This window comes from Tamandua tetradactyla, chromosome X (genome assembly GCF_023851605.1).
Source record: "Tamandua tetradactyla isolate mTamTet1 chromosome X, mTamTet1.pri, whole genome shotgun sequence".
Lineage (NCBI taxonomy): Eukaryota > Metazoa > Chordata > Mammalia > Pilosa > Myrmecophagidae > Tamandua > Tamandua tetradactyla.
In genome coordinates this window covers 58,447,229-58,463,637 of record NC_135353.1, presented here as the reverse complement: position 1 = coordinate 58,463,637, position 16,409 = coordinate 58,447,229, and the positions used below count along the sequence as shown (strand labels likewise).

The window sequence follows — 16,409 nt, the reverse complement described above, 5'->3', positions numbered from 1 at the left end:
CAGTGGCCCAAGATCACAGGAAAGGCTGAAGTTGCAGAGGCAGTGGCACAGCCCTGTGCAGGGTTGTGGGAAAGGTCACTCCTGTACAAGCCCCTGTAACCAAGAAGTTAGGATTTAATGCATGATTTTGATTACTGATTCATTTTAAAGGTATTCCTTTGTGTTTTCTGGTATATTGGAGTAGACAGAGGGAAATTCTTGAAATCTCTAAATTGTAATCCAGCTGCTTTGATCTGATAATGATTGTATAGCCCTTACCTTTTGTCCCTGTGATTGTTACAATCATGTGACTAACCTTCGTTTGTACCAAGTTATCCAGTTGTTCAACTTTAGAGTCTTGTCATCCCCAAAGACAACCCCTAATATTTATTAATGAAGGGTCCTGTGTCAGTCCAAAACTAGCCCACCCCAAATTCAAATTAATCTCGATAACTTATACTGGATCTAACTAAAATGGGCTCACTTGACATGTACAGAAGCTTAGACTTTAACCTACATATAAGTCGCCAATACCTCATTCCACCATTTTCTTACTAGTGACTAAGCATGTCATCAAATCTGCACATGCTCAATAATTAGATCACTCTAATTACATCATCTGGGGCCACTGCTCATTATCCTAAAACCTGCTCATCTTTTTCTCTAATAAAACTATCAGAATTACTGCAGTTCATGGAGACAAATTTTCACTTATAGGCCATCTGCTCTCCTACAATGTGCTTAGTAATAAACTCTCTCTTTGAAACCCGAATGTCTCAGGAATTGGTTATTGAACACATCAAGCAAAAGAATCCCAGCCTTTGTCTGGCAACATCATCACCCCCCCCCCCGTCTCCCTCCCAAATGTGTGAGGAGTGTGGTGACCCCAGGCCACAGACCCCACCCAGTGGTCAGTGCCCAGAGCAGACCCATAAGAGGAGCAGCATGGCAGCACCATACAGGTCACCCTGAAGACATTACAGCAGCAGACCTTCAAATTGACAATGACATGGAAGAGACAGTGAAAGCACTGATAGAAAAGATTGAATCTGAAAAAGGGAAAGATACCTTTCCAATAGCTGGTCAAAAATTAATTAATGCACGCAAAATCCTTAATGATGATACTGCTCTCAAAGAAAATGAAATTAATGAGAAAAACTTCGTGGTGGTTATAGTGATGAAGTCAAAAGCAGTGACAATACCAGCACCAGTTACAATTCAGCAAACAAACCTTGCCACCACTGCTGCAGTTACTTCCTCCACAGCAGCAGCCCTGGCTCAGGCCCTAACCCCTGCCCCAGGTTTGGCTCCCATTTCATTATCTACATCCATCACTTCAGCATCAACAACAGCATCTTCTGAACTTACATCTGCAATTAAATAGGAGAAACCTGCAGAAAAGCCAGCAGAGATAGCAGCAGCTATTAGCCCAACATCAACTGACATCAGGAAATTATTCTCAGTCAAGTCTTTTGAAGATGCAACAAGTGCACCTGTGATAGGTCAGTCCTGAGAATATGGTAACTGAGATCATGTCAATGGGTCATGAATGAGAGCAAGTAATTGCAGCCCTGAGAGCCAGTTTCAACAACCCTGACAGAACAGTGGAGAATCTTTTTATGGGAATCCCTGGAGATAGCGAATGACAGGCTGTGGTGGACCCCCCTCAAGCAGCTAGTACTTAGGCTCTTCATTCTTCAGCAGTGGATGCAGCCCAACAAGTACAACAATTTCTGGAAGACATTTGCTTGAATTTTTATAAAATCAGCCTCAGTTCCAACAGATGAGACAAATCATTCAACAGAATCTTACTCTGCTTACAGTATTGCTGGAAGAGATAGGTCAACAGAATTCTCAGTTCCTTCATTAAATTAGCCAATACCAGGAGTATTTTATTTGGATATTAAATGAACCATTTCAAGAAGCAGGTAGTCAAAGAGAGGGGGTGGAGCTGGCAGTGAAAGAATGGCAGAAGCTGGAGGTGGTCATGTGAACTACATTCAGGTGATGTCTCAGGAAAAAAAGAAACTATAGAAAGGTTAAAGGGGGTTGTGCAATGGTGGCTCAGTGGCTGAATTCTCGTCTGCCATGTCAGAGACCCAGGTTCGATTCCTGGTGCCTGCCCATGCTAAAAAAAAGAAAGAAAGGTTAAAGGCATTAGGATTTCCTGAAGGAAGGAATTGTGATATAAGCACATTTTGCTGGTGAAAGGAATGTGAATTTAGCAACCAGTTTTCTTCTACAGGAGAACTTTGATGAAGATTGAAAGGGGATTTTTTTTTTTACCTTACATTTCACAGCATTGCAGAGTTACACTAACTTTGTTCACTGGATTGTCTGCGATGATTTGGACTCATATCCACAATGCTTTGTATAAGTTAATAGATTGTTGGGGGTGGACATAGGGCAGTGATAAATAGAGTGCATGTCTGCTTATTAGCAGATGCTGCAGATCCATACAACCTGTAAAATATTATACAACCAAATTCCAGGAAGATGGTGGAATAGGACAGATCAAGTTCAGCCCTGCTCCAAGGAAAACTTAGTGAAGGGTAGGAGGACAACTAGGATGGCAATTCCAGAGTGTAACTGACCTGGGAGAATCTTCTGCTCTACATAGGGTGGTCCTAGTTGAAAAAGCTGAGGAACTGAGAAGCAGAGAGCCAGAGACATCCATCTGGTGCAAGAAACATAGCGCAGAACCCAGAGCCCTCAGGTGTGTGCAGACAGGGAGGCAGGGACTAGGAAGTAAGCCAAGCCACATTCCTTGAATGCACTAACCTCACCAATGCAGTCCCATGACCCCTGACTCACCCCAAACCCCATGCACCGGAACCCTGTCACCCATCCCCACTCCCTATGCCCCAAGTGCACCCACCCTGTCAACCCCTCACATGTTTACCCAACCCACATCTCCACTTCAAGAGCAGCTCAACCCACTTCTCCAGCACATCTACTGGGCACTACCTCCCCCTCCCGGCACCCTGCAGGCTGTCGCCAGTGCATAAAGGCTGCAGGTGCTTACCTTCATACAAAATTACACCCACCCTTAGCACGTATAATCACATTGTCCCACCCCACACCTCCCCTGAGCTCTCTGCACAGGTACAGCAGATTATGGCACTCCTATATCCACGCATTCATATTGGCCCCCAGTCATGCCCTCAGTTCTGGAAAAGAGCTGACCTTCAAAGCCAGGTCACATCTGCCCCCAGCCCATACCCACATAACACAGATCCACTGCCATAGCTCTGTGCATGCACACAATGGGCAACACCGTCCAGACCTGTGCACCCACAGAGCCACGTCCGCCCCAGCCGCTGGGTACCCACATTCACAAGCATCAGCATAGCCTCCCCAACCTGCACCTATTCCTGATCTGCAAAGCATCACTCTACTGTTGTGCCCCACTCTGTGCTCTGCATCCTGCTACACATCCATCCAGCAAACACAAGTCTTTCAACTGCTGAAGGAAATCAACTTCCAAAGTAAATCAATCAAGATGTTTACATGTGTCAAAAACAACAGAAGATCACTAAGCGTATCATAATGCACACAGATATGGCCAAGCCTAATGACCAAATTAAAACTCCAGAGGAGACACAGGCATTGGAAAACCTAATCAAAGATGTTCGTACAACTCTACCAAATAAAATAAGTGGGATGGTTAATGACATAAAGGAGATCAAGAAGACACAAGAAGAACATAAGCAGGAATTTGAAAAAATAAATAGAAATGTAGCAGATATCACAGAGATTAAAGAATCTGTAGACCAAATAAAAAACATGCTAGAGACACAAAACAGCAGATTTGAAGGGGAAGAAGAAAGAATAAGTGAACTAGAGGGCAGGATACCTGATTTTGAACACTCAAAACAGTAAATGGCAAAAAAGATGGAAAAATTTGAATAAAATCTCAGGGAAATGATGGACAAAACAAACCACACAAATACAAGAATCATTGGTGTCCCAGAAGGAGAAGAGAGGAGTAAATTTTTAGGAAGGGTAGTTGAAGATATAATGGGGGAAAACTTCCCAACCCTTATAAAGGAAATAAATATATAAGTCAAAGATGCTCAATGAACTCCAAATAGAATAAATCCAAATAGGCCTTCACCAAGACACATATGAATCAGTCTGTCAAACATTGAAGAGAAACAGAAAATTATGAAAGTAGTAAGAGAAAAGCAATCTGCTACATACAAGGGAAACCACAAAAGACTGAGTTCAGACTATTCAATTGGCACCATGGAGGTGAGAAGGCAGTGGTATGATATATTTAAGATCCTGAAAGAGAAAGAACTTCCAGCCAAGAATTCTACACCAAGCCAAATTGTCCTTCAAAACTAAGGGAGAGATTAAAATCTTCACAGACAAACAAATCCTGAAAGAATTTGTCAACAAGAGACCAGATCTATGAGAAATACTAAAGGGAGCCTTGCCAGTTGAAAAAAAAATGACATGATAGGGAGATCTGGAGGAGGGCACAGATTTGAAGAGCACCAGTTAGGGTAACTTAAAGGATAAAAAGAGAAAGAGGGAAAAGAATATATAGATCTGATGAATAAAATAAAAAATATAAATTGGTGGACTCAAGAAACACCTTTTCAGTAATAACTTTGAAAGTTAACGGACTAAACTGGCCAATTAAAAGATGCAGATTGGCAGAATGGATTAAGAAATATAATCCAGCTGTATGCTGCTTACAAGAGACTCATCTTAGACTCAAGGATACAAATAGATTGAAGGTGAAAGGACGAAAAAAGATTTTCCATGCAAGTTGAAACCAAAAGAAAACAGGAGTAGCTTTAGTAATATTGGACAAAATAGACTTTAAATGTAAAGACATGTAAGAAACAAAGAAGGACACTATATACTAATTAAAGGGACAATTCATCAAGAAGAAATAGCAATCATAAATGTTTATGCTCCCAAACACCAAGCTCCAAAATACATGAGACAGACACTGGCAAAACTGAAGGGAGTGATAGATGTTTGAACAGTAATAGTAGGAGACTTCAGTACATCACTCTCTCTATAGATAGAACAACCAGACAGAAGATCAACAAGGAAATAAAGAAGTTAAACAATTTGATAAAAGAATTGGACCTAACAAACATATATAGGTCAATGCACCCAAAACACAAGGATATACATTTTTCTCTGATGCTCATGGAATATTCTCGAGGACAGATCATATGCTGCAGCACAAAACAGGTCTTTATAAATTTAAAAATATTGAAATTATTCAAAGCACTTTTTATGAATACAATGAAATGGAGTTGCATATCAATAACCACCAAAGAACAAGAACACTCACAAATATATGGAGATTAAATAACACACTCTTAAACAACCAGTGGGTCAAAGAGGAACTCACTAGAGAAATCAGTAGCTATCTGGAGATGAATGAAAATGAGAATACAACATATGAGAACATATGGGATTTGGCAAAGGCTGTGCTGAGAGGGAAATTTATTGCCCTAAATGCCTATATTAAAAGACAAGAAAAGAGCAAAAACTGAGGGCTTAACTGCTCACCTACAGGAACTTGAGAAAAAAATGCAAGCTAACCCCAAAGCAAAAAGAAGAAGAAAAATAGCAAAGATTAAAGCAGAGATAAATGGACAGGAGAACAATAGAAAGAATTAATAAAAACAAAAAGTGGTTCTTTGAGAAAATCAATAAAATGATTGCCCACTAACAAAACTGACAAAGAAAAAATGAGAAAAGATGCAAATAAACAAAATCAGAAAGGAGAAAAGGTGTGTTATCAAAGACCCAGAATAAATAAAACAAATCATAAAAGGCTACTGTGAAAAATTATAAGTGAACAAACTAGACAACTTAGATGAAATGGACAAATTCCTGGAAACACACAAACGAGCTACACTGACTCAGAAAGAAATCGAAGATCGCAACAAACCAATCACAAGTAAAGAGATTCAGTCATCAAAATCTTCCTACAAAGAAAAGCCCAGGGCCAGGTGGCTTCACAGGGAAATTTTATCAAACATTTCAAAAGGAACTAACACCAATCCTGCTCAAACTTTTCCAAACAATTGAAGAAAAAGGAACATCACCTAACTCATTTTATGAAGCTATCATTTTAATACCAAAACTGGGTAAAGACGCTATAAGAAAGGAAAACAACAGGCCAATCTCCCTAATGAACATAGATGCAAAAATTCTCAACAATATAGCAGCAAATCAAATCTAACAACACAATGAAAGAATTATACACCATGACCAAGTGAGGTATATACCAGGAATGCAAGTATGGTTCAACATTAGAAAATCAATTAATGTAATACAGCACATTAACAAATCAAAAGGGAAAACTCACATGATCATCTCAATTGATGTTGAAAAAGCAGTTGACAAAATTCAACATCCTTTTCTGATAGAAACTGTTCAAAAGATAGGAATCAAAGATAAATTCCTCAATATGATAAAGGGCATGCATCAAAAACCCATAGCCAACATCATACTTAATGGTGAGAGATTGAAAGCTTTCCCCCTAAGATCAGGAATGAGACAAGGATGCCCACTGTCACCACTATTATTCAACATTGTGCTAAAGATTCTAACTAGAGCTATCAGGCAGGACAAAGAAATAAAAGGCATACAAATTGGAAAGAAAGAATAAAACTTTCATTATTTGGAGATGACATTATGCTACACTTGGAAAATCCTGAGAAATCTACAGCAAAGTTACTTGAGCTAATCAACAAATTCAACAAGGTGATGGGATATAAAATTAATGTGCAAAAATCAATAACATTTCTATACACAAGCAATGACCTAGCTGAGGAGTCAGTTAAGGAAAAAATTCCATTCAAAATAGCAACTAAAAGAATCAAGTACTTAGGAATGAACTTAACTAGAGACATAAAGGACTTGTGACAGAAAACCATATAACATTGCTAAAAAAAAATAAAGAAGATAGAAATAAGCGGAAAGACATTCCCTGCTCATGGATAGGAAGGCTAAATATAGTTAAATTGTCAATACTTCTGAAATTGATCTACAGACTCAACACAGTACCAATCAAATTTCCAACAACCTACTTTGAAGATTTGGAAAAACTAACTACCAAGTTCATCTGGAAGGGAAAGAGACCCTGAATAGTTAAAAGCATCCTAAAAAGAAAAATGAGGTGGGAGGATTAACACTCCCTAAGTTTACAACCTATTACAAAGTCACAGCATGGTATTGGCAAAAAGATAGAAGTATTGACCAATGGAATTGAATTTAGAGTACAGAAACAGATAAAAAATATCTATGGTCAACTGATTTTTGACAAGACCTCCAAATCCACTGAACTGGGACAAAAATAACCTTTTCAATAAATGGGCATGGAAAAACTGGATACCAATAGCCAAAAGAATGAAAGAGGACCTCTATATTACACCTTATACAAAAATTAACTCAAAGTGGATCAAACACCTAAATATAAGAACTAGCACCACAATGCTACTAGAAGAAAATGTAGGGAAACATCTTCAAGACCTAGTAATAAGAGGTGGCTTCCTAAACTTTACTCAGAAAGAACAAGCAACAAAAGAAAAAATAGATAAATGGGAACTCTTCAAAATCAAAAGCTCCTGCACCTCAAAAGACTTTGTCAAAAAGATGAAGAAGCAGCCAACTCAATGGGAGAAAATATTTGGAAATCACATATTGGACAAAGGTTTGATATCCTGTATACATAAAGAAATCATACAACAAAAGAACAAACAACCAATAAAAAATGGCTGAAGATATGAATAGACATTTTTCTGAAGCACAAATACAGATGGCTCAAAGCACATGAAGAGATGCTCTTTTTTCATTAGCATTAGGGAAACGCAGATCTAGACTACAATGAGATACCACCTCACACCTATAAGAATGGATGCTATTAAACCAAAAAAAACACTAAATGCTGGAGACGATGTGGAGAAATTAGGACATTTATGTACTGCTGGTGGGCATGCATAATGGTACAGCCACTATGGAAAACTGTTTGGTTTTTCCTTAGGAAACTAAATACTGAGTTGCCCAATGATCCAGCAATAGCACTACTTAGTATATACCCAAGACAAGACTTAAGAAGAGTTTTAGATTTCCTATATGGCTAGGGTGTGTTATTGGTTTTCTTTCTTTTTGGAACAATGAAATTATGTAAAATTGAGAGTATTGATGAACTGTGGACTTTGGGCATTATACATGATGCCTGATAAATGCAGGGAGCTGAAGGATGCACTGACTGAGAAGTAGATTGGTGCATGATTGTGCATACATATAATGAAATGTTGTACTGTTACAAAAAGGAACAAAGTCGTGAGGCAGGCAATGATGTGGATGAATACATGGGGCATTTAGTGAGGCAAAATAAGCTAGAAATGAAAAAACAATTATGGCATGGTCTCTTTTAGAAAATGCTTATGAGAAAACAGGGGCCTAAATTTTAAGATCCTATAGCAGACCCATTTAGTCTGGAGTGGTAATTATTATTTCTGGATTTTGAGAGGCTGTTTTATATATATATGTAACCTGGTATTTAGAGATAAGAATGAAGCTGATCAGGTTGGGGTTAAAGTAATTCACAACCCAGGGTTAAGGAAGACATTGGCTATATTTCAGAATCACACATGTTCTTTGAGACCAAAGGAAGAAAGTTTATTTGGTCTGGAACCTGAATTTTCTTTAGCACATAATCTAACTCAACCTATCTCTATACCTCATTTGAGCAGTTTAAACACAAGAAGCCCAGAATAAGAAAGTGGTCCTTTAATCCTGTATAGCTTAATGTAATGCCTGGATATATCCTAGAGTATATTAGCCAGATGATTAAAAATATTGGCAAAGTCCCTTGAGGATTGGGACAAAAAAATATGGAACTATTAAACTTTACCATCATGGAATCCCCTGATACTCTGTCAAAATTTAGGAAAACCCAAGTCAATAGACCAAGCCCTTGATCTTGAGGCTTACTCTTGTGAAGCTTATGTAGGTAGTGGAGAATCCTAGCCTACCTATAGATATGCCTAAGAGTTACTTTTGGAGGACCTCTTTTGTTTCTCAGATGTGGCCTCACTCTCTCTAAGCCTAACTTTGTAAGTGAAATCATTGCCTTCCCCACTACATGGGACATGACATCCAGTGGGGTGGCATGGAAGATGACTCCCAAAGGTGAGTCTGGCCCTGGCACTGTGGGATCAACAATTCCATCCTGACCAAAAAGGGGAAAAGAAGTATCAGTGGCAGGGAGAGTTGGAATAGAGTTGAGAGGCTACTCTGGAGGTTGTTCTTACAAAAGCTTCAGTTAGACATTGCCACCTATCATAACTTGCCAAACAGGTCCTTCAACCAGGACCATTCCAGCCAATCCTAAAAACACCTAAGGCAATATATGAAATTCCACAAGGGTTCCATGCACTATCATATATTTGCAGAAACCTACAACCTCCAGATGGGTCCCTGGTCCAGATAAGTCCTGAAACCTAGCCTAGCCTCTCCAGAACATCAGATAGTTCCATCTCCCCACCCTATATTAGTGACAGACACTTCCAATATGAAAAATTTAGAATTGTCATAGCCTAAACACCCATAAAGAGAGGGATGGAAAAACCAAAGGTGATGGTGGATTTAAACAGAGAAGATAGGATTTAACAAATGAATATGAAGGCTGGATCATTAAATCAATATCTCTTTTAGTCTCCAGTAGTTTAGAGCAGCTAGAAGCAAAAACCTAAAGTTGTGGGATTGTAACCCATGCCAAACTCTGAAGTATGTTCTACAATTAATTGTGGTGCTGAGCTTTGAAATTTATTGCTTTTTTGTATATATGTCATTTTTCACAAAAAAGTAAAAACGTCAATTGTGATGATAAAAAAATATTTATTCCTTCTAACCTACTATATTCAGGAGCAACTGAAAGGAAAAATCTGTGATAAACATATGGTAACCCATGACAAACCCTGGGATCTGTCCTGTAACTTCTTGTTGAAGAGTGCTTTGAAAGCTATTGCTTTTTTTCTTTCCTTGCTTTGTATATATGTTATATTATACAATAAAAAAGTTTTAAAAAATCTTACAACCAAAATTCAGCTTTTGCAGGTCTTTATTTGTTCAATAAATTGTAAATAACTGTTCCTAGGTTTCACTCTTTTTAGTGCACTAGAGACTGAAATTTAGTGTAATGCCCTACTTTATATTTCTTTGACTTAACATTGGTTTCAGAAATAATCTTTGCTACCTAGAATCTACAATCTCTATTTCATTGCAACACCACATAATGGCTTTGTAAAATTGGAAATATTTTTGAGCATCTGTCAATAGAAATGCCAAATTATTGATTGCTATTGTTGCTGCTTCAAATAAGCATAAAATTAATGTGCAAGGAAGGCCATTCTTTCATTTTTATTACTTGGAGCTTGAGGGTGGGAAGAAGAGGTACCTTTTATTAAAATGAAAATAGGTACTGCTATTTTAAAATTCTTCATCATTGAATGTGATGAGACCTTTCAAACATGATTTGAGAACCTGTACAAATACAAGCAGAGTTATTTTCCTGTTTACATTTTTTGTTTGTTTTGGGGGGGAAATGGTGGGTATCTCATTACTGTGTACTTCATTGTTATATTGCCATAAAAATTTTAATACAACCATTGCATATTTGCTTCTGATGTATCTCTTTGTAAACTGAGCACTTTTGGGGCCAATGGAGAAATACAGCATTCACTTCCTTCTCTCTTCCCCTGCCTGCAGCAGAAATGTGTTTCACATTAACCAGTCATGAGTTCAAAATCCTGCCATTTTTAAAACCCACAAAATGCTGATCCAGTCCAAAAGTAATGCAAATGTGTGAAAACTTGGTTTTTGGTATTTGTGAGTGTCTTTTTTTATTAGATAAGAATGTATGAACATTGAAGTTATAAATATTTCTTTAAAAATGAGAAGGTGGATAGAAGCATATCCAGTACCTTTTATTGTACTATAAAAACTGGCAAAATCTTGTGGAATGGTTGGCAGTTACAGCTGGAAAGTCACTTCAGAAAATATACAATCAAGATATTTCATGGCATATTAAAAGAAAAATCTTAAAAGCAGTAATGGCTTTTTTTTCCCCATGGGCTGGCACTGGGAATTGAACCTGGGTGTCTGGCATGGCAGGCAAGAACTCTGCCACTGCACCACCATCACCCACCCAGTATTGTTTTTTGTTTGGATTTTTTTCACCTCAGTTTTTTTTTTTAATACCCTTCATTGGCATTGTTCTTTGACAATAAAGAAGAGACAGATGCATACTTGTTCAATTTTTCAAATGTATTTTGCCTGTATATAAACAAGGCTATTTAAAGAAGTAATATTGTTTTTTCCCCTATCAACTGATACTGAGTAAGAAGATGAATTTGCCGATTTCCCCCTGCATAATCTCTTGCAATATCTTTAGCCCAATTTGGCAATGTTTTTAAGCTTTCACATCATGCACTCCTATGCTTGTCTCTTATGAAGATAAATAAAACCAAGCTCTCTTCCCATAATGTTATCCTGTAGTTTACTTTACATGTGTTTATTTCATAAACATGATACAACAAGACTTCGGACTTTGTATTATGTGTATGGTTTGTCAAGGTTCATGCATAATGTCTCAGGAGAACAAAATGACAATTCATAAATAAAATAAATAAATAAATATACTGGGAATATAAGTAATAGTGTTGTATTGTAGGCAAATTTGATTGAAAGGGATTGTTAAAGTCATATGTATAATCAATTAACACTACAAATATAAATAAGTTCTTGCATGAACTACAATAAATATACGACACTTGTACAAACAGTTAATAAGAGTGGTAATGGGGAAATTTTATCTATCGTGAGCTATGGACTATAGTTAACATTAAAACCTTGATATTCTTTCAACAACCGTGACAGGCATACAACACCAATACTAGGGGTCAATAGTAGGAGGGGATAAGGGATATGGGTGTTTTGGGATTTCATTTGTTGCTTCTACTAATATTTTTCCCTTTGGAGCAATGAAAATGGTCTAAAATTGAATGTGATGATGATTACACAACTAAGTGATGATCTTGTGAGATATTGATTGTGTATTTTAGATGGAATATATAGTATGTAAATATATCTCAATAAATCTTCAGACTGAAGAAAAAGAAACTTGAATAAATAAATAAATAAATAAATAAGCAAGCAAATACCTAAATGTATACATATATAAAATATCTATTTAATATAAATATACCAGTTATTCCTAAGAGTATGACAACAAAATTGCAAATGTAATGCTATAAATAATGACTATTTTTCACTTGGGATAAAGTTTCCTTGACAGCAACATGATACAAATATCTACGTATTTCAAAGAATCTAGAAGTGAAGAGGGGTGTTGAAAACAGTTAGATGACAAAAAGAGACTCTAGGGATGGTGAAGATATTGATATTTAAGATGCATATGAAGAATTAAAATTATTTTATAAAATATGGTGAAGCCATATAGCTCAATTAATATTTAGGTAATGTAGGTTTTGGGGGTGTTTTTTTTTTAGTGCTTTAAACTGTGTTTATCAAATAAAGAATGAGTTAAAAATCAGAAAAAAGGTTAGTTGTTAGTTTTTTCTTTCAAACATAATATTTGAAATATAGATATTTCCTTTGATTCCACTTACATTCAATTTAAAAAAATTTTTTTATTGTATAGTATAACATATATACAAAGCAAAGAAATAAAAAAGCAATTGTTTTCAAAGCTCTCTTCAACAAGTAGTTACAGGACTAATCCCAGAGTTTGTCATGAGCTACCATATGATCCTCTCATATTTTTCCTTCTAGCTGCTACAGAATATAGGGGGCTAGAAAGCTTAACTAATTTTTATCACCACAATTGACTTTTTTCCCTTCATTTTGTGAAAAATAGCATATATACAAAAACCTATAAATGTCAAAGCACAGCACCACAATTAGCAGTAGAACATATATCAGAGTTTGACATGGGCTACAATTTCACAATCTTAGGTTTTTACTTCCAGCTGCTCTAAAATACTGGAGACTAAAAGAGATATCGATTTAACGATTAAGCCTTCATATTCATTTGCTAAATCGTATCTTCTCTGTTTAACTCCACCATCACCTTTGATTTTTCCATCCCTTTCTTTATGGGTGTTTAGGTTATGGCAAGTCTAAATTTTTCATATGGAAAGTGTCTGTCACTAATATGGGGTGGGGAGATGGAACTATTTGATGTTCTAGAGAGGCTAAGCTAGGTTTCAGAACTTATCTGGACCAGTGACCCATCTGGAGGTTGTAGGTTTATGCAGATATATGATAGTGCATGGAACCCTTGCAGAATTTCATATATTGCCCTAGGTGTTCTTTATCATTGGCTGAAATGATCCTGGTTGGGGATGGCAGGTTATGATAGATAGCAAGGTCTAACTGAAGCTTGCATAAGACCAACCTTCAGAGTAGCCTCTCAACTCTATTTGAACTCTGTACTACTGATACTTTATTAATTACACTTTTTACTCCTTTTGATCAGGATGTAATTGTTAATCCCATGGTGCCAGGTCTGGCTTCATCCCTGGGACTCATCTCCCACGTTGCCAGGGAGACTTTCATGCCTGGATGAAATGTCCCATGTAGGGGGGAAGGCAATGATTTCACTTGCAGAGTTGGGCTTAGAGAGATTTAGGCCACATCTGAGTAACAAAAGAGGTCCTACAGAAGTAACTCTTAGGCATACCTATAGGTAGTCTAAGCTTCTCTGCTACCTACATAAGCTTCACAGGAGTAAGCCTCATGATCAAGGGCATGGCCTATTGATTTGCTTGTCCTTAAAGTTTGACACAGTATCAGAGGATTTCCTGATGGTAAGGTTTAATAGTTCCATAGTCTTTCTCCCCTCCCTCCAGTGACTTTGCAATACTTTTTGATTATCTGCTTAATATAGTCTAGGATGTTTCCAGGCATTACCATAATCTATACAGGATTAAAGGACCTCTTTCTTATTCTGTGCTCTCTGTGTTTCAATTGTTCAAATGAGTTATAAGATACATTGAGTTAGATTATGGACTACAGAAAATTTCAGTTCCATATCAAATAAATATTTCTTCCCTTGGTCTCAAAGAGTACGTATGGTTCTAAAATATAGACACTGTCTTCCTCACAACTATGTTCTCAATGACGTTAACAGCCTCTCAAGATCCAGAAATAATAATCACCACTCCAAACTTAATGTGTCTGTGCTAAAAGCTTACAATCTAGGCCCCTGTTTTCTTGTAAGCATTTTCTAAAGATGTCCATACCATTCCTGTCCTTTTGTTTCTGGCTTATGTGTTTCACCAAATGTCCCACATGTTCATTCATATCATTGTATGCCTTGCAACTCTGTTTCTTTTTGTAGCAGCACAACCTTCATTCATAACTATAAATGATCAATCTCCAATCTACCTCTCCATTAGTGCATCCTTCAGCCAACTGCATTCATTGGACATCATGTAGAGGGCCCAAAGTCCACAGTCCATCAACATTCTCAGTTTTAGATAATTTCAGTTTTCCCAAGAGAAAAAAAACCCAAAAACACACCCTCACCAAATAGGAAATCTCAAACTCCTCTTAACTCTTGTCTCTTCCCCCACTATTTACTTCTGCTATTGCTGTGGTAGTGCTGATGGTTTCCTTTTGAAAGTAGCTCATAGCATGCAATAGTAGTTTTCCCCCTGTACCCTGGACTCAAACACTCTTTGTACAAGAATCATATCTTTGAAGTAATTCTTGTGAGATTTCATATTTCTAGTGTTAATCAGTGGGACACATAGGTCTATACAACCCCTTTCAATCTTGCTCATCTTCAATATGGTAATATTACTCATAGACTAGAGAACCACCTTCACCCCTAACTATTCCCTTACATTGGAGTTCAACCCATTAGCTAACGATTCACCCATCTCTCACTTCTATATATCTTTAAGTCCCCTGTATTCTGTATTATAAGTCTCTGATTATATCCTCATGCTAGTTATAAAAGAGGAATCATACAGTATCTATCCTTTTGTGTGTGGCTAATTTCACTCAAAATTATGTCCTCAAGGTTCATCCATATTGTCATGTGCTTCAGGATGTCATTTTGTCTTACTGCTGCATAATATTCCATCGCATGTATATACCACCTTTTGTGGATCCTACTCATCTGTTGATGGACATTTGGCTTGTTTCCATCTTTTGGTGATTGTGAATAATGCTGGTATGAACATCGGTGTGCAAATGTCTGCTTGTGTCATTGCTCTCAGTTATTCTGGGTATATACCAAGTAGTGCTATTGCTGGGGTCATGGGGCACCTCAATATTTAGTTTCCTAAGAAACTGCCAAACAGTGTGCCATAGGGTTGCACAATTGCACATTCTCACCAGCAGTGCATAATAACTGTCCCAGTTTCTCCACATCCTCTCCAACATTAATATTTTCCTTTTTGTTTAATAGCAGCCATTCTTATAGGTGTGAGATGGTTTCTCACTGTAGTCTTGATCTGCATTTCCCTTATAACCAGTGAAAACGAGCATCTCTCCACATGCTTTTGAGCCATCTGTATTTGCTCTTCAGAAAAATGGCTATTCAAATCTTTAGCCCATTTTAAAATTGGGTTGTTTGTTCTTTTGTTGTTGAGTTGTATGATTTTTTTGTATAAACAAGAAATCAAACATTTGTCCAATATGTGAATTCCAAATATTTTCTCTCATTGAGATGCACGCCTCTTCACCTTTTTGACAAAGCCTTTGAGGTGCAGAAGCATTTGATTTTGAGCAGTTCCAATTTATCTATTTTTTCTTTTGTTGCTTGTGCTTTGGGTATAAAGTTTAGGAAGCTACCTCCTATTACTAGGTCTTGAAGTTGTTTCTGTACATTTTCTTCTAGAACTTTTATGGTGCTAGTTTGTATATTTAGGTGTTTGATCCACTTTGAGTTAATTTTTATGTAGGGTGTAAGATAGGGGTTCTCTTGGCTGTTGATTGATATCCAGTTCTCCCATGCCCAATTATGGAAAAGACTATTTTGTCCCAGTTCAGAGGATTTGGGATCCTTGTTAAAAATCAATTGACCATACATTTGGTGGTCTATTTCTGCACTCTCAATTGGATTCCCTTGGTCAATGCTTCTATCTTTGTGCCAGTACCATGCTGTTTTGACCGCTGTGGTTTTATAATAGACTTTAAAGTCAGGGAGTGTTAATCCTCCCACTTTGTTCTTCTTTTTTAGGATGCTTTTAGCTATTCAGGGACTCTTTCCCTTCCAGATGAATTTGGTAGTTAGCTTTTCCAAATCTTGAAAGTAGACTGTTGGAATTTTGATTGGTACTGTGATGAATCTGTAGATTAATTTGGGAGAATTGATATCTTAGCTATATTTAGCCTTCCTTCCATGAGCA

The 16,409-nt window shown here is 37.2% G+C and overlaps 1 pseudogene; it reads left to right on the top strand.

The window, feature by feature from the left end:
- The window catches only part of LOC143671840 (UV excision repair protein RAD23 homolog B pseudogene), an 84,347-nt pseudogene extending 82,102 nt beyond the window's left edge, over window positions 1-2,245 (top strand).
- The last annotated feature ends 14,164 nt before the right edge of the window (window positions 2,246-16,409 follow it).